Source organism: Triticum urartu, chromosome 4, assembly GCF_003073215.2.
Source record: "Triticum urartu cultivar G1812 chromosome 4, Tu2.1, whole genome shotgun sequence".
Taxonomy (NCBI): Eukaryota; Viridiplantae; Streptophyta; class Magnoliopsida; order Poales; family Poaceae; genus Triticum; species Triticum urartu.
In genome coordinates this window covers 379,092,462-379,112,313 of record NC_053025.1, presented here as the reverse complement: position 1 = coordinate 379,112,313, position 19,852 = coordinate 379,092,462, and positions in this window count along the sequence as shown.

The following is a 19,852-nucleotide window of genomic DNA, read 5'->3' as shown; positions in this document are numbered from 1 at the left end:
TTATCACGAATGACTTTGCACATTTCTTCTGCTTCTGTGATTAAGTCATTACCCAGCAGCTGACGTTCACCAGTTTTAGACCAGTTGAGAGGGGTACGGCACTTCCTGCCATACAGAATTTCAAATGGGGTCTTGCCCGAACTTGCTTGAAAACTGTTGTTGTATGAGAATTCAGCATAAGGAAGACAATCCTCCCACTTCATGCCGAAAGAGATCACACAAGCCCTGAGCATATCTTCAAGAATCTGGTTGACATGCTCGACTTGACCGCTTGTTTGAGGATGGAAAGCTGTGCTGAAGCGGATGTTAGTGCCCATGGCCTTCTGGAAAGAATCCCAAAACTTGGAGGTAAAGATGTTGCCACGGTCTGAAGATATCACTTGAGGAATACCATGCAGAGAGACAATTCGAGATGTATAGAGTTCCGCCAATTGAGCTGCAGTGATCGACTATTTGATAGGAAGAAAGTGAGCCACTTTGGTGAGTTTGTCGATGACAACAAATATAGCATCATTGCCACGCTTGGACTTTGGAAACCCAGTCACGAAGTCCATTTCAATGTGGTCAAACTTCCATTCTAAAATGGCAAGAGGTTGGAGGAGACCTACTGGCCTTTGGTGTTCTGCCTTCACTCTTCTGCAGACATCACATTCATTCACGAATTGAGCGATCTCGCGCTTCATTCGAGTCCACCAATAAGCTTGCTTGAGGTCCTGATACATCTTCGTGCTCCCAGGGTGAATGGAGAGGAGAGAATTGTGAGCCTCGTTCATGATCACTTTACGGAGGTCACCTTTGGGTACAACAATTCGATCCTCGAAGAAGAGAGTGTCCTTGTCATCAAGGCGGTAGCACTTGTACTTGGACTGGCTCTTGGCAATCCCAATCTTCACCTTTTTCACCATAGCATCAAGAAGCTGGGCTTGGCGAATCTGGTCTTCTAAGGTAGGAGAGACTTGTAGGTTGGCGAGGAAACCTTGAGGAACAACTTGCAGATTAAGCTTACGGAAAGCTTCACAAAGCTCGGGTTGATAAGGCTTGAGAATCAGACTGTTGCAGTAGGCCTTTCTGCTCAAAGCGTCAGCAATCACATTGGCCTTGCCTGGAGTATACTCAATACTCGGATTATACTCTTGAATCATTTCGACCCATCGAGTTTGCCTTAGGTTGAGATTAGGCTGAGTGAAGATGTACTTGAGACTCTTGTGATCAGTGAAAATGTCCACTTTTCTTCCCAATAGAAGATGTCTCCAAGTCAAAAGAGCATGCACAACTGCCGCCAACTCTAGATCGTGAGTGGGGTAGTTCTTCTCATTAGGCTTCAACTGGCGAGAGGTATAAGCAACAACTTTCTTCTCTTGCATCAATACTGCGCCAAGACCTTGGAGAGAGGCATCACAAAAGACCTCGTACGGCTTGGATTCATCAGGCGGAGTCAGAACTGGAGTAGTGATCAATTTCTCTTTGAAAGTGTTGAAAGCAATATCACACTCTGGAGACCAAATGTACTTGACGTGCTTCTGAAGAAGATTTGAGAGAGGCTTCGCAATCTTGGAGAAGTTTTCAACGAATCTTCGGTAATAGCTTGCAAGACCGAGAAAACAGCGGAGTTGCTTCACGTTCTGGGGAGGTTCCCAATTCACAATTGCGGACACCTTCTCAGGATTCACGGCAATGCCCTTGGCAGAGATGATATGACCAAGATAAAGAACCTCATCGAGCCAAAATTCGCACTTGGAGAACTTGGCGTAGAACTGATGTTCCCTGAGCTTATCATGAACCAAACGCAAGTGCTTGGCATGATCTTCCTTGTTCTTCGAGAAAACCAGAATGTCGTCGAGATAGACCAAAACGAAGTCATTGGTGTAGGCATTGAAGATGAAGTTCATCATGCGAGAGAACGTCGGAGGAGCGTTGGCGAGGCCAAAAGACATGACAGTGTATTCATATGAACCAAAGCTTGTTCTGAATGCTGTCTTGGGAATATCTTCTTCACGAATGCGAATCTGATGATAACCCATACGGAGATCAAGCTTGGAGAATACTTGGGCACCTTTGAGTTGTTCGAACAACTCATTGATGTTGGGAAGTGGGTATTTGTTCTTGATGGTCTTCTTGTTCACTGGACGGTAATCAACACAAAGTCGGTCCGTTCCATCCTTCTTCTTCACAAAAAGAACACCACAACCCCACGGAGAAGAACTAGGCCGGATAAGACCCATTCTTTCTTGCTCATCGAGTTGCTTCCTCAGCTCCTTCAACTCTTCAGGTCCGAGCTTGTAAGGACGTTTGCACACAGGTTCCGTGCCAGGCTCAAGTTCAATAACGAATTCCACTGGCCGGTGCGGAGGCATTCCTGGAAGCTCTTTTGGAAAGATGTCTTGATATTCGCAAACGACTGGAATTTGAGAGATGGCATCCAATTCACCCTTCTCATTGAGAGAAAACAGACGAATGGTATTATCCCGAGCGGCAAAGACAATTACATCCTCAGACGAATGAGTCAATTGAATCTGCCTGGCTGCACAATCAAGCTGAGCCTTGTGCTTAGAAAGCCAATCCATTCCGAGAATAAGATCGATATCCGAGTCACCAAGAACATTTGGAGAGGACAAGAACTTATAGTCACCCAAAGTGATAGTAACATCCGGAACGCATACTCGAGATGTCATTTGACGGGCCGGAGAGACGATAGCCAACGGCTTCGGCAACACTTGAGTAACAAAATCATGCTTAGATGCAAAAGGTCTCGACATGAAACAATGCGATGCACCAGTGTCAAAAAGAACTTTTGCAGGAATATCATTAACAAGAAGGTTACCCATGATCACATCTGACGAGTCCTCTGCCTGAGCTGCATTCATCATATTGACCTTGGCATGCTTGGGGTTATGCTTGACCACAGCTGTACTTGCCGATCTGACAGGAGGAGGAGGAGGAAGACGCCTCTGGTTGAAACACTTGTTGGCATAGTGACCCTTCTGTTGGCACTTGTTGCACGTGACCTCTGAAAGCGGACGGTGGTACGGAGTACTCGATCTTCGAGCTTGAGACGAAGTCTTGTTCTAAAAGCCAGGGTTGGGTGGGTGGGAAGAACCACTGCCACCTTTGCTCTTCTGCTGATACGGCTGACGGAACGGAGGAGGAGGAAGCCAAAACTTCTGCTGCTTGGCCACTTGAGTAGAGGAAGAAGGAGTAACATCTCTGACTCGCTTCCTAGAAGCATCACATCTCAACTGAGCAGCCTCTTACTTCAGTGCCATGTTGTAGAACTCATCGTACCTCAAGGGCTCAAAGAGAACAAGAGCGAGCTGAATTTCTTCTCTGAGACCACCCCTGAACTAATATATCATGCTCTTCTCATCAGGCACGTCCTGCTTGGCAAAGCGGGCAAGCTTCTAGAACAACTTGTTGTAGTCATAGACAGACAAAGAGCCTTGCTTCAGATTGCGGAATTCCTCACGCTTGCTTTCAACCACGCTCTGCGGAATATGATGAGCTCGGAAATCTCGACGGAAATCATCCCAAGTGATAACACGTCCACCTCTGGAATCCTTGTACTGCTGGGACCATTCTGCAGCTTGATCTTTGAGTTGGAAGGAAGTGAACTTGACAAAGTCCTCAGGCCTGACGTTACTGCACTCGAAATGCTTACACAGATCCACAAGCCAATCGTCAGCATCGGTTGCCTCAACACAATTGCTGAAAGTCTTCCGCCCGTTAGAAAGGAACTGGTTGAGTGTAGCAAAGTGATTCTGATTGCTGCCTTGATTCCCTTGACTGCCTTGATTGCGCTCTTGAAGAATTTGCATGATCAGCTGAGTGTTTGCATTGGTTGCGGCCATCACAGCTTGCCATGCCTCTGGAGGAGGTGGAGGCGGTGGCGGATCAGGATTCGGAGTCGTGCGCGTTGGAGGAGCCATCCTGAAGAGGTTGACCACCATTAGCACATTGACAGATAAATATTGAAGCTGAATCCAATGGAATGAAAATTGCAACATATAGTCTTCACATCCGAACAAAATGAACGAATGCATTCCTCTTGAAATGGTCACATATCCATAAATTGAGAAGCCACGTAGAATTAATGTAGAGAAATAAATCAACAAGGTACGGATCAAGAACGAATAATCGGTAAGAAATCCCAATCTCAAACCAATATCCGTGGAAGAAGAACTAGAGCTACTAGAATTCCCACCTATGAAACTCTCGAACCTTTCCGGTTATGCAATCAGGTGTTGGGGATACAGGGGAAGCATAATATCTCACCCAAACTAGCAAATCCTACATCCAGCTGTATCCATCCTTCAACACATAACCAAGAAAACTTCGGAAACCATCTACCTCAACCTTCGAAAAGCATCCGTTATACAAGTTATGGCGATACTCCCGAACTCCCGCCCCAGTACTGGGTGACGTCGAGGTTATCTCACCAACGAACTGCATAAAAGAGATTTTCGATGTCGGCGAACATATCTCAAGTATTCCAGAATTGCAACGATAAAATTATGATGACAACACCTCAGAGCTCAACTCCTCGGGACACTTCCACTAAACCCCTGACAGGAGGCACCAAGACAGTATTCTCATCATAAGCCATCGGAACGATTCCAAGATACTCGCGTAATCCTAAAAAAAATTTAGTGAAATTTGAGAAGAGAAGAGTCAAAACTCTACGTCAGGATGCCTTACCAGAGCGGTGAGGAGACTGGGAAGTAAAAAGAATTCCTAAGCTCTCCGATATATAATTCCTAAATGAATCAAAACATTTTTCTAGACACAACTCGGCTGCTAAAAACGATCAAGCAATGGGGCTCCTAAGGTCGGGGAAGGCTCTGATTACCAACTTGTAACACCCTCGATGCGACTATAGCTCCCACGTGTCGAGGCACGACCTAGAGACATAATCGCATTGAAGGCATATGTCGCAAGTTAGGCAATCTTCTCAACATCCCATGTAATATGAGTAATAAAGGGGAGAACATAGTTGGCTTACACTCGCCACGTCAATCAAGAACATAAATAACATTACATCATCCAAACACTCATGGCCCGACTACGGCGCCAAAATAAAAGAGAACCCAACATGCGACAACGGTCCCAATCACTCCCAACTGGGCACCACTACTGATCATCGGGAAAATACACGTAGTAACGCTGAGAGTCTTCGTCGAACTCCCACTTGAGCTCATACTCGTCACCTGGAGCGGAATCACCTGGACCTGCATCTGGAGTTATAGTAATCTGTGAGCCACATGGACTCAGCAATCTCGCACCCTCGCGATCAAGACTATTTAAGCTTATAGGAAGGGTAAGGCAAATACATGTGGAGTTGCAGCAAGCGACTAGCATATATGGTGGCTATCTTATTCGCAAAAGAGAGCGAGAAGAGGAGGCAAAGCACGAGCGAGAAACTAGAGAACAACCTGCGCAAACATTACTCCAACACCGTGTCCACTTCCCGGACTCCGCCGAGAATAGGCCATCACGGTAACACACTCAGTTGATTCATTTTAATTAATTTAGGTTCAAGTTATCTACAACCGGACATTAACAAATTCCCATCTGCCCATAACCGCGGGCACGGCTTTCGAAAGTTCAAACCCTGCAGGGGAGTCCCAACTTAGCCCATGACAAGCTCTCACGGTCAACGAAGGAATAGACCTACTCCCAAGACGTTCCGATCAGACTCGGTATCTCGGTAACTCAAGACACTTCGACAGGTTAAAACAAGACCAGCAACACCGCCCGAATGTGCCGACAAATCCCGATAGGAGATGCACATATCTCTTTCTTAGGGCACACTCAGATAAGCAATCCGTACAACTAAAACCAGCCCTCGAGTTTCCCCGAGGTGGCGCTGCAAGGGGCTCTAGTTTGGACCAACACTCAGAGGAGCACTGGCCCGGGGGTAAAATAAGATGACCCTTGAGTCTGCAGAACCCAAGGGAAAGAAAAGGCTAGGTGGCAAATGGTAAAACCAATGTTGGGCATTGCTGGACAAGCTTTAATCTAGGCGAAATATCAAGGGGTTCCCATTATAACCCAACCGCGTAAGGAACGCAAAATCCGGGAACATAACACCGATATGACGGAAATTAGGGCGGCAAGAGTGGAACAAAACACTAGGCGAGAGGCCGAGCCTTCCACCCTTCACCAAGTATATAGATGCATTAAGATAACATAGCAATATAACGATATCCCAACAAGTAAGTAAATGTTCCAACAAGGAACGGCCTCCAATCTTCACCTGCAACTAGCAACGCTATAAGAGGGGCTGAGCAAAGCGGTAACATAGCCAATCAACGGTTTGCTAGGACCATGGTGGGTTAGAGGTTCAACATGGCAATTGGGAGGTTGACAAGCAAAAGGTAGGCATCGTAGCATTGGCATAGAAAAAGAGCGAGCAAACTAGCATAGCAAAGATAGTAGTGATTTCAAGGGTATGATCATCTTGCCTGCACAGTTGTCAGAGTTGACTGGATCCTCACAAGTAAACTCAACGGGCTCCTCGGTAGCGAACTCGTCTCCCGGATCTACCCAAACAAGACAAACAAGCAACAAGGATACAATCAACCATGTGCAAGACCAAGCAATATGATGAAATGAAGATATGCTATGCGGGATGCGATGCGAGATGCACAATGCAAGATATGACAGGAAATGCATGCACCTGGCCTCAACATGGAATTCCAAGGGTGCCACTGGAAATATAAGATGAAATCGCTTGAAAACGATATAAAGATCGTCAGAATCGGAGTTACGGTTTGGAAATGGCAAGCGTTTCAAAAATGACACCGGTCTACGATTTACAGCAAGTAGGCATCTAAATGCAACGAAATGAACATGCTACAGCACCCAAACATGACAAAAAAATAAATGGCAGGGATTTACACAAGATGATTAACAAAAGACTAGCACTGAGCCACGGCCAATTCGTCCATTATGAGGTTCAAACAAGCATGGCAAAAACGCAAATGCAAAACAGATTCCAGACTTAGTGGAATTAACACTTGTCTGGAATTTCAGATCACGAAGCCCTCTTCGGAGCAGCAAAACAACATGATACATGACCTGTTTAAGACAAGTAAGAACAAGGAATGGAGCTACTCAACAAGCTTAACAAAAGACCCAAAGTGACCTGGGGCCAAAAGGGTTCACAAAATATACTACCGGGCACACGAACATAGCTAAAACACAATCAGTTTTCAGACTTGGTGAAAACTGAGACATGCTGAAATATAACTCACGAAGGCATGTAAATGAGCTCGATGCACTCACCACGGTGCAAGTCATGGCAAGGAAGGCATACATCCATTAATAAGGCACAAAATGCTAGCTAGAAATGACAAGAACAATGGCATAGCATGCACGGACCAACTACACTAACATCGGCAAAATCGCAAATGAGTTGATGATCTGCCTAGATTCACAACGAAGCAAAAGTAGAGCTCGATTGACTCAATCTAGGTTGCTCCATAATTGCAAAAAAAGACATGGATGGATAGATAATAACATGATTAACAAAAATCCTTTACTGATCATCCTCAAAAGAGGCACGGATCACTAGGAAATAAGCTGAACATATGGCATCATGAACTAACTAATCCCAGACTTAGTGAAAACAACCAAGTCTCTGAAAACAGATTTACCGGGTGCCTCACTTTGCAAGCTTGCACAATTCACCACACACATCCTAAAAATGTATGGGTTGCACCTCTGGATAGTTGAAAAAATTCTTAACAAAACATATGAAGGACTCACAGGCATATCATGCACACATTAATCATGGCAAAAATGACAAAAGTCTAAGATGAACTAGCAGATCTGACAATTAACTCACAAAGCCTCCTTCTAACAGAATTTTGGGAATCAAGATGAGCTCAAATGAAAATGATGCAATGGAATGAAATGATGTACTCATCGAGGCGAACATTTTGATATACTATATGCATGAATCGGAGCTACGGATGCAATGTTACGGACCCGCGAACACGGGCATATGAGCTAAAAATCCTGGGACTTTGCAAAAAAATTAACCTCGCGGATTAGGGTTTCTGTAGCTGGATCTGGGTCCAGATCGGGTGCACGGAACCCGAGGTTGGCCGGCGCGAGCTGGAGCTCGCCGGAGTGGACGCCGGTGGCCGGAGCCGGCGAGGAAGCGGCGAGGGCGAGGCGGGGCCGGCGGAGGCGGCGGCGTGCGCGGCGGCGGCGGCGATCCGCGGGGGCGGCACCGGCGGAGATCCGCGGGGCGCGGCGCGAGCTGCTGGCCAGCGTCGATGGCGGCGGCGGCGGTGGCGGCCTCGGGTGGCGGCGCGGCTGAGGAGGCGGCGGGATCCGGCGATCCAGGCGGCGGGGCGACGCGCGGGGAGGCGCGGGCGACGATGGGACGGGCGGGCCCGCTGTGGGCTCGCCGGGCCGCGGCGGCGGCTGGCGGCGGAGGGACACGTGGCGCTCTGCCACTGGTGCGGGCGGACGGCGGACGATGTCCGGCCGGGGGCGGACGCGTCCAGCGCGGCGCGGGGGCGATTTAGGGTTTCGGAGAGGGAGAGAGATCCGAATTTCGGGGGGTCTATATATAGGCATAGAGGGAGCTAGGAGAGTCCAAATGAGGTGCGGTTTTCGGCCACACGATCGTGATCGAACGCTCTAGGACATGGAGCAGAGTTTGGTGGGTTTTGGGCCAAATTGGAGGGGTGTTGGGCTGCAACACACACGAGGCCTTTTCGGTTCCTCGGTTAACCGTTGGAGTATCAAACGAAGTCCAAATTATACGAAACTTGACAGGCGTTCTACCGGTAGTAAACCAAGGCCGCTTGGCAAGTCTCGGTCCAATCCGGAAATGTTTAATCCCCACACACGAAAGAAAGCTAGAAATGACCACCGGAGGAGAACGAAGCGCCGGAATGCAAAACGGACAACGGGGAAAATGCTCGAATGCATGAGACGAACACGTATGCAAATGCAATGCACATGATGACATGATATGAGATGCATGACAACGACAACAACACACGGAGGAAAAGACCCGAACCCAAGGAAATAAATATAACTTAATGCCGGAAACGGCAAGAGTTGGAGTACAAATTGGGAAAGTTACATCCGGGGTGTTACAACCTCCTTGCATTTAGTATCAGCATAACTCTTCTGCCTGGACTCAACTTCCTTCAGTCTATCATGAATCAACTTAACCTTCTCTTCAGACTCTTTCATTAAATCTGGTCCGAACAACTGACGGTCTCTGACTTCGTTCCACATCAATGGTGTCCTGCACCTCCTTCTATACAAGGCTTCAAAAGGGGCCATCTTCAAACTAGGCTCATAACTATTGTTATATGAGAACTCTGCGTAAGGCAAATTATCATCCCAACTAGATCCATAATCTAGCGCACATTCTTCTAGAATCTGACTGAATCTCTAAGTCTGTCCATCTGTCTGTGGATGAAAGGTTGTACTGAACTCTAGCCCGGTACCCAAAGTCTGGTGTAACTGATTCCAAAACTTCAAGGTAAACTGTGTTCCTCTATCTGATTCAATGGTCCTCGGAACTCCATGCAGACATACGATCCTGGTCATATATAGCTTGGCCAACTTCGCGCTCGTATGAGTGGTTTTCACGGGGATAAAGTGAGCCACTTTGGTCAAGCGATCTACTACTACCCAGATGGAGTCATATCCTGATCGGGTCCTAGGTAATCCGATGATAAAATCCATGCCAAGTTTATCCCAATTCCATTCGGGTATCGACATAGGCTGTAGTAACCCTGCTGGCTTCTGGAGTTTTTCCTTAAATCTCTGACATACATCACATACCGCTACATACTCGGCAATATCCTTCTTCATACCTGTCCACCAGAAACGTTCCACCAAATTCAAATACATCTTGCTGTTTCCTGGGTGAATCGAGTATTGCGAGTCATGAGCTTCCTGAAGTATTAGCTTCCTGATCTCTGGGTCATTAGGCACATAAATACGATCCTCAAACCATAAAGTTTCGTGTTCGTCCTCACGAAAACCCTTGGCTTTTCCTTTACTCATCTTCTCCTTTATCTCAACAATCTCCTTATCAATCTTCCGGGCTTCTCGATTCTTTCCCAATAACATGGACTTGTAACACCCTCGATGCGACTATATCTCCCACGTGTCGAGGCACGACTTAGAGGCATAATCGCATTGAAGGCATATGTCGCAAGTTAGGCAATCTTCACAACATCCCATGTAATATAAATAATAAAGGGGAGATAACATAGTTGGCTTACACTCGCCACGTCAATCAAGTACATAAATAACATTACATCATCCAAACACTCATGGCCCGACTACGGCGCCAAAATAAAAGATAACCCAACATGCGACACGGTCCCAATCACCCCCAACTAGGCACCACTACTGATCATCGAGAAAGGAAACATAGTAATGTTGAGAGTCTTCGTTGAACTCCCACTTGAGCTCATACGCGTCTGTTAGAGCGGAATCATCAGGCCCTGCATCTGGGGTAATAGTAATCTGTGAGCCACAGGGACTCAGCAATCTCGCACCCTCGTGATCAAGACTATTTAAGCTTATAGGTATGGCAAGGTAAAATATGAGTGGAGCTGCAGCAAGCGACTAGCAAATATGGTGGCTAACTTATTCGCAAAAGAGAGCGAGAAGAGGAGGCAAAGCGCGAGCGAGAAACTAGAGAACCACCTGCGCAAACATTACTCCAACACCGTGTCCACCTCCCGGACTCCGCCGAGAAGAGGCCGTCATGGTAACACACTCAGTTGATTCATTTTAATTAACTTAAGGTTGAAGTTATCTACAACCGGACATTAACAAATTCCCATCTGCCCATAACCGCGGGCACGGCTTTCGAAAGTTCAAATCCCTGCAGGGGAGTCCCTACTTAGCCAATGACAAGCTCTCATGGTCAACGAAGGAATAGACCACCTCCCAAGACGTTCCGATCAGACTTGGTATCTCGGTTACTTAAGACACTTCGACAGGTTAAAACCGGACCAGCAACACCGCCCGAATGTGCCGACAAATCCCGATAGGAGCTGCACATATATCTTTCTCAGTGCACACTTAGATTGTCCTAGGTACGGGTAGGCCAGCCCAGAGTTGCCCCTGGTAGCCACCGGTAGCTGACAGGTGGACCAACACTCAGAGGAGCACTGGCCCGGGGGGGGGGGGGTTAAAATAAAGATGACCCTTGAGTTTGCGGAACCCAAGGGAAAGAAAAGGCTAGGTGGAAAATGGTAAAACCAAGGTTGGGCATTGCTGGAAAATCTTTAATCAAGTCGAACTATCAAGGGGTTCCCATTATAACCCAACCGCGTAAGGAACGCAAAATCCGGGAACATAACACCAATATGACGGAAACTAGGGCGGCAAGAGTGGAACAAAACACTAGGCGAGAGGCCGAGCCTTCCACCATTTACCAAGTATATAGATGCATTAAGATAACATAGCAATATAATGATATCCCAAAAAGTAAATAAAAGATGTCCCAACAGGGAACGGCCTCCAATCTTCACCTGTAACTAGCAACGCTATAAGAGGGGCTGAGCAAAGCGGTAACATAGCCAATCAACGGTTTACTAGGACATGGTGGGTTAGAGGTTTGACATGGAAATTTGGGAGGCTTGCAAGCAAGTGGTAGGCATCGTAGCATTGGCATAGCAAAAGAGCGAGCAAACTAGCATAGCAAAGATAGTAGTGATTTCGAGGGTATGATCATCTTGCCTGCACAGTTGTCAGAGTTGACTGGATCCTCGAAAGCAAACTCAACGGGCTCCTCGTTAGCAAACTCGTCTCCCGGGTCTACCCAAACAAGAAAAACAAGAAACAAGGATACAATCAACCACGTGCAAACTCAAATAACACGATGCAAAGATGATATGCTATGCGGAATGCGATGCGGGATGCAAAATGCAAGATATGACAGGAAATGCAAGAACCTGGCCTCAACTTGGAAATCCAAGCGTGCCACTTGAAATATGGGATGAAATCGCTTGAAAAAAATATAAAGAACGCCAGAATCGGAGTTATGGTTTGGAAATGGCAAGCGATTCAAAAATGACACCGGTCTGTGATTTACAGCAAGTAGGCATCTAACTGCAATGAGATGAACATGCTACAGCACCCAAACAAGACAACAAAATACATGGCAGGGATGCACACAAGATGCTTAACAAAAGTCTAGCACTGAGCTACGGCCAATTCATCAATTAACAGGTTCAAACAAGCATGGAAAAAATGCATATGGGAAACAGATCTCAGACTTGGTGAAATCAACACTTGTCTGGAATTTCAGATCAGGCAGCCCACTTCGGAGCAACAAAACTACATGCTACAGGACCTGATCAAGGCAAAGTAAAGCATGGCATGGAGCTACTCAAAGAGCTTAACAAACGTCCCTTAGCGACCTTGAGCCAAAACGGATCAGAAAATACAATTGCAAGCATGTGAACATAGCAAAAACATAATCAGTTTTCAGACTTGTGAAAACTGGCACATGCTGAAATATAACTCAAGTAGGCATGTTTACGGGCTCGATACACTCACTACGGTGCAAGTCGTGGCAAGACAAGCATACAACCATCAAGAAGGCACAAAATGTAAGCTAGAAATGGCAAGAACAATAGCATAGTATGCACGGATCAACTACAACATCACCGGCAAAATTGCAAACAAGTTGACAATCTGCCAGATTCATAAAGTAGCAAAAGTAGAGCTCGATTGACACAAGCTAGGGTGCTCCATAATTGCAAACAAAGACATGGATGTATAGAGCACTACAATATTAACAAAACGTCCTTACTGATCATCCTCAAAAGAGGCACGGATCACTAGGAAACAACCTGAACATATGGCAATATGAGATAAACAGCTCCAGGACTTAGTGAAATTACCAAGTCCCTGAAAACAGAATTAGCAAGTGCCCCACTTTGCAAGCTTTCACAAGACACCACACACATCACAAAAATACATGGGTTGCACCTCTGGAAAGATGAAAAAACCCTTAACAAAACACATGTAGAGCATGAGGGCATATCATGCACACATTAATCATGGCAAAAATGACAAAAAACCTAAACGGATTAGCAGATCTGACAATTATCTCAAGTAGCCCTCTTCTAACATCATTTCGGGCATCAAGATGAACTCAAATGAAAATGATACAATGGAATGAAATGATGTACTCTCTGAGATGAACATTTTGATATGCTATATGCATGAATCGGAGCTACGGATGCAAAGTTACGTGGTCATGAACATGAGCACATGGATCTGCAAAAATCGGGACTTAGAGAAAAAAAGACCACCTAGGGTTTCACTGTTCACGGATCTGGATCGGATCTCGCGAAGGCACTGTAGCACGGCGGTGCGGAAGCCGAGGGACAACGGCGCCGGAGTTGGAGGTCGCCGGCGAGGTGGAAGCGGCGCGGGGCGGCGGTCGGAGGGCGCGGTGGAGGCGGCGCGGGGCGGCGGTCGGAGGCGGTCGGGGCGGTGCGGCCGTGGCGGCGAGGTGGCGATCGGGGCGGCCGCCGACGACGAAGAACGGCGGCGGCGGCGAGCTCCCGTGGCCGAGGCGGCGGAGCGCGTCCAGCTCGAGAGGAGAAGGGCGCCGGGCGCGCGGCTCCTCTGGCCCGTGCGCGGGCGCGGGCGGGCCGGCCACGGGCCGCGGCGGGCTCCGGCGGCGGCGGTGGAGAGAGAGGGAGGCGGCGAATGGGAGGCTGCCATGTGGTGGCGGACACGGCGGCGGACACGTCCGTCGCCAGGTAAAGTGTCCGGCGGCGCGCGAGGTGGATTTTAGGGTTTCGGACGAGGGGGGATCCGGATTTCGGGAAGGGGTCTTTAAATAGGCATAGAGGGAGCTAGGAGAGTCCAAATGAGGTGCGGTTTTCGGCCACGCGATCGTGATTGAACGCTCTAGATGATGGAGTAGAGTTAGGTGGGTTTTGGGCCAAAATGGAGGGGTGTTGGGCTGCAACACACACGAGGCCTTTTCGGTCCCTCGGTTAACCGTTGGAGTATCAAACGAAGTCCAAATGATACGAAACTTGACAGGCGGTCTACCGGTAGTAAACCAAGGCCGCTTGGCAAGTCTCGGTCCAATCCGGAAATGTTTAGTCCCCACACACGAAAGAAAGGTAAAAATGACCACCGGAGGAGAACGAAGCGCCGGAATGCAAAATGGACAACGGGGAAAATGCTCGAATGCATGAGACGAGCACGTATGCAAATGCAATGCACATGATGACATGATATGAGATGCGTGACAACGACAACAACACACGGAGACAAAACCCGAACCCGAGGAAATAAATATAACTTAACGCCGGAGACGGCAAGAGTTGGAGTACGAATTGGGAAAGTTACATCCGGGGTGTTACAGGACTGAACTTCCAAAGTTGCAACAAAACATCTTGGAACTATCTCCAAACGAAGTTCCTTGAGATTGTTGGCCAACTCCTACGGTAATCCTCCGGTTACGTGAGTATTGACATAACTCTTGCGGCTTAAAGCGCCTGCTACAACATTGGCCTTTCCTGGATGATAGTGTAACTTCATTTCATAATCCTTTATGAGCTCCAACCATCTCCTTTGCCTGAGATTTAACTCCTTCTATGTGAAAATAGACTTCAAGCTCTTATGATCTGTGTAAACATCACAACAGTTTCCAATAAGAAAATGTCTCCAAGTCTTGAGCGCATGTACTACAGCTGCTAACTCCAAATCATGTGTGGCATAATTCAACTCATGAGGTCGAAGCTGTCATGAGGCATATGAAACAACTCTTCCGTCTTGCATAAGTACACCTCCAAATCCCAGACGATAAGCATCGCAATAAACTTGGAAATCCTTGCGTATATCCGGAAGAATTAGCACAGGGGTTGTAACCAAATGTTTCTTCAACTCCTGAAAACTGGCCTGACATTCCTCGGTCCATTTGAACATGGTGTCCTTCTTCAATAACTCTGTCATGGGCTTCGCAATCTTGGCAAAATTCTCAATGAATCTACTATAATATCCTGCGAGTCCACGGAAACTGCGTACCTCTCCAACTAAGGTGGGTGCCAACCACTCAGTGACAGACTGAACCTTGGTAGGGTCTACTGCTGTACCTTCTCCGGATATAACATTTCCAAGAAATCCAACTTCTTTCAACCAAACCTCACATTTGCTGAACTTGGCGCATAGCTGATGTTCCCTCAGCTTGTTGAGAACTAAGCGCAAATGTTCCTTGTGTTCCTCTTCATTCTTCGAGTACACCAATATGTCATCAATGAACACCACAACGAAATTATCCAATAACTCCATGAACACCTTATTCATCATACTCATAAAATAGGCAGGGCCGTTAGTGTAACACCCTCGATGCGGCTATATCCCCCACGTGTCGAAGCACGACTTAGAGGCATAACCGCATTGAAAGCAATGTCGCAAGTGAGGTAATCTTCACACAACCCATGTAATACAAAAGGGAAAAAGATACATAGTTGGCTTACAATCGCCACTTCACACGGATACATGAATAAAGCATTACATCAACCAGATACAATCAAGGTCCGACTATAGAACCAAAATAAAAGAAGACTACCCCAAAAGCTACACAGATCCCCTATCGACCCCAACTGGGCTCCACTGCTGATCGACAAGAACGAAACAACATAAAGGACAAGATCTTCATCGAACTCCTCCTTGAGCTTGGTTGCGTCACCTGCTCGGCAACATCGGCACCAGCAAACTAGTTTTGGAAGTAATCTGTGAGCCACGGGGACTCAGCAATCTCGCACCCTCGCGATCAAGACTATTTAAGCTTATAGGAAAGGCAGGGTAATATATGGAGCTGCAGCAAGCGACTAGCATATATGGTGGCTAACCTGTTCGCAAAAGAGGGCGAGAAGAGAAGGCAAAGCACGAACGAAGAACTAGAGAACAACCTACGGCAAACATTACTCCAACACCGTGTTCACTTCCCGGACTCCGCCGAGAAGAGACCATCACAGTTACACGCGAAGTTGATTCATTTTAATTAAGTTAAGGTTCAAGTTATCTGCAACCGGACATTAACAAATTCCCATCTACCCATAACCGTGGGCACAGCTTTCAAAGTTCAAATCCTTGCAGGGGAGTCCCAACTTAGCCCAGGACAAGCTCTCACGGTCAACGAAGGATATACCTTCTCCCAAGACATTCCGATCAGACTCGGTATCCCGGTTCTACAAGACAACTTCGACAAGTTAAAACAAATCCAGCAACAACGCCCGAATGTGCCGACAAATCCCGATAGGGGCTGCAGATATCTCGTTCTTAGGGCACACTCAGATTGTCTAAACTTCCGGTAGGCCAGCCCAGAGTTGCCCCTCGTGGCCACCGGCGGCTAACGAGGTGGACCAACACTCAGAGGAGCACTGGCCCGGGGGGCTTTAAATAAGATGACCCTTGGGCTCCGGAAATCCAAGGGAAAAAGAGGCTAGGTGGCAAATGGTAAAACCAAGGTTGGGAATTGCTGGAGGAGTTTTAATCAAGGTGAACTGTCAAGGGGTTCCCATTATCACCCAACCGCGTAAGAAACGCAAAATCCGGGAACATAACACCGATATGACGGAAACTAGGGTGGCACGAGTGGAACAAAACACTAGGCAAAAGGCTGAGCCTTCCACCCTTTACCAAGTATATAGATGCATTAAGATAACAAGATAATATAATGATATCCCAACAATAAACAATGTTCCAACAAGGAACGATCTCCAATCTTCCCCTGCAACTAGCAACGCTATAAGAGGGGCTGAGCAAAGCGGTAACATAGCCAATCAACGGTTTGCTAGGACATGGTGGGTTAGAGGTTTGACATGGCAATTTGGTAGGCATGATAAGCAAGTGGTAGGCATCGTAGCATAGGCATAGCAAAAGAGCGAGCAACTAAGCAAGCAAAGATAGAAGTGATTTCGAGGGTATGGTCATCTTGCCTGAAATCCCACAAGGAAGAAGAATGAGTCCATGAAGAAGACAAACGGACATAGTCGAACGGATCCTCACAAACGCGACATTACCGGATTACCGAGAAGAAGAACACCAGAAAGAAGCAAACAACATAGTAAACAACCACCACATAATCATGGCATGATGCACACTTAAATATGATGCATGTCCGGTTTAAAGAGGCATGGCATGGCGAAATGCACAAGCAATCCTACAAATTAAGTGGAGCTCAATATGCAAAGAGTTGCATATTGATGAAACACCACGACAAGTTATTTAGTTCGATCTCGTTTATTTACCCAACAATTTTAAATGTTGTTAAACCTGTCAAGAGGGTGAAGCAAAGTAAAACTACCTATCTAGTCAAGGTTAAATGAGGCCGGAACAACAAAACAACAAGTCCGGAAACTCCTCATGTGCATATTTTGGTTATGGTACTGTTCTGCCCTAAACATGATTTTAGAGTTATTAAACATGCAAAGTAAGGTCACCAAGTTAAACTAGGCATTTTTCCACCCTATTTACATATAAAGTTTATTAAATTCCGAGATACGGTTATTTAGTTATGAATTAAATCATTTTAGCAAGTTATTTAAGCAAATTTAAACAAACATCATTTTAAACATTTTAAACATAGATGGAAGTTGCATATTATTAAACTAGATGAAAATCTAAGCAAGTTTCATATATAAAGTTTTTACATATGATGCATGGTTGGAGAGTTATTATATGCATGAAGTTTAGGGGCTAAACCGCAAAACTGTTGTCTCAGGATATATAGGAAAAACGCAGATCTGGAAAAAAACTACACTAGCCGAAACTGGATGGGCTGGGGTTCTCACAATGTTACTTGGGCCGGCTCAGAGCAGTGACTGGGCCCGGCAACGCAGCTGCCTGGCGGCTGGGAGGCCCACGCGGGCGAAAGGAGCTGGGCCTGCGCTCGCTCGGCTTGGTCAACGCGTACGAGCGGGCGAGCGCTGCTACCCTCGTCTCTGAAAACAGAAACAGCAGCGGGGCGCAAGGTTCAGAGCAGCAGCAGGTGAGGTCAGCGACGCTGGAGGAAGGCGACGGCAACAGCAGGCACCGGTGATGGACTTGGCGGTCTCCGGTGGGGCGGCGCGGCGACCTGGAGCCAGGGACGAGGCCGGGGTGCAGGCGCTTGCCGGATCTAGCAGAGACGGCGACGAACGGAGCAGGAGAGGTTCGAGCGTCCCTCTGACGGAGAGGATGGCGGCGCTACGAGCGGGCTTCATCTCGCCGGGAAGCAGAGTGGCCGCGCGAGTGCGGAACTGGCCGGCGGTGAGGACGTGGTGGCGGGGTCGAGGTTGGACTGGAGGCGCACGACGACGGACGGGCGAGGGGACGGCCATGGCAGCGCTGGTCGCCGGCATCAGGCCGCGTGGCCCGCGGGCAAGCAGCGAGGGCGAGGAAGGCAGTCACGGGCGGTCGTCTCGCGCGCGGGGTGGCCTTCCTGAGGAGCTTGGCGGCGGCGGAGGCATGGGACGCGCGGCGAGGAGTTCGTCCATGGCGACAGGAACCTGCGGGGGTTCTCTGTTACAACGAGACAGAGAGAGAGAGGTTGAAACACGGGAGAGAGATGGGGAAGAAAGGGAAGGAGAGCAGGAGAGAGGGTGAGGGAGTCTGGCCTGGCGCTGCTGCTTGGGTGGGCGGCGACCACCGGCGAGGCAGAGGCGCGGGGACGAGGAGGCACAGCCTCGTGCGTTTCCTCGGGCACGCGGGCGTGGGGAAGGAGCTCGAGCTCCTGGTTGCTGCTCGACGAGGAGGGCCGTGGGGATGGATCGATGGAGTTGGTCCGGTGGGGAAAACCAGGTGGAGCTCGAGCTGGCTACGAGGTGGATCTGGGAAGATCCCGAGGGGAATGGTGAGTGGGTGGTGGCGGCGCGATGGGACAAGGGGAGGATTTTTAGGGTTAGGCTAGAGTTGATCTATATATAGCAAAAGGCTAAGTTTAGGGGCATCTGGACCCTCCGATCTTAATCGGACGGTCTCGGATAAACAGGCTAGGGAGATCAAATAAGAAAATAGAGACGTTTTGTAGACGTTTGGGGATGATCCGAATCCAACGATGACGACTGCCCGGGTCGGGTCCGGGACAGTTTTGGACGTGCACGTGAGGGGTTCGATGCACTGTGCAGAGAGGGTTTCAGGGCCTGACGGTTGTCAGCGGACTGTGCAGAAGGGCTCAAGCTAAGAGAAGAGAAGAGAGAGAGACCTCACGACTGTTTTCGGAGACCGAAAACGTCCGATGTTTTGACCGGCTACTATTGCCGCTATATTTATCCGTTGGGGCGTCAAACGGACTCCGAATGCGATGAAACTTGGCAGGCGGTCTACCTACACTATAACAAGACTGCACGCCAACTCTCATCCCATTCCGAGAACATTTTCTGGCCACTTATAAAATACTATTTCGGACGTGCCGCGGGCGCGTGCAAGTGTGTGTGGGCTCAGAACGGACAACGGACGGAACTCGGAGAACCCGGACGAATGCAAGTTTTAAAACATGATGACACAATGCACATGATGACATGATATGCAATGCATGACACGCAAGCAAAGACAAGGAAAACAACAACGAATAACTGGAAGACACCTGGCACATCGGTCTCGGGGCATCACAGTTAGTCAATCCAAAAGACATGACCGTGTACTCATATAGACCATACCTTGTGGTAAAAGCTGTCTTAGGTATATCCCGTTCTCGGATCTTCAGCTGGTGGTATTCTGATCGAAGATCGATATTGGAGAATACTTTGGCTCCATGTAGCTGGTCAAACAAGTCATTGATCATTGGTCGTGGGTACTTGTTCTTGATCGTCACTTCATTCAATGCATGATAATCAACAACCATTCT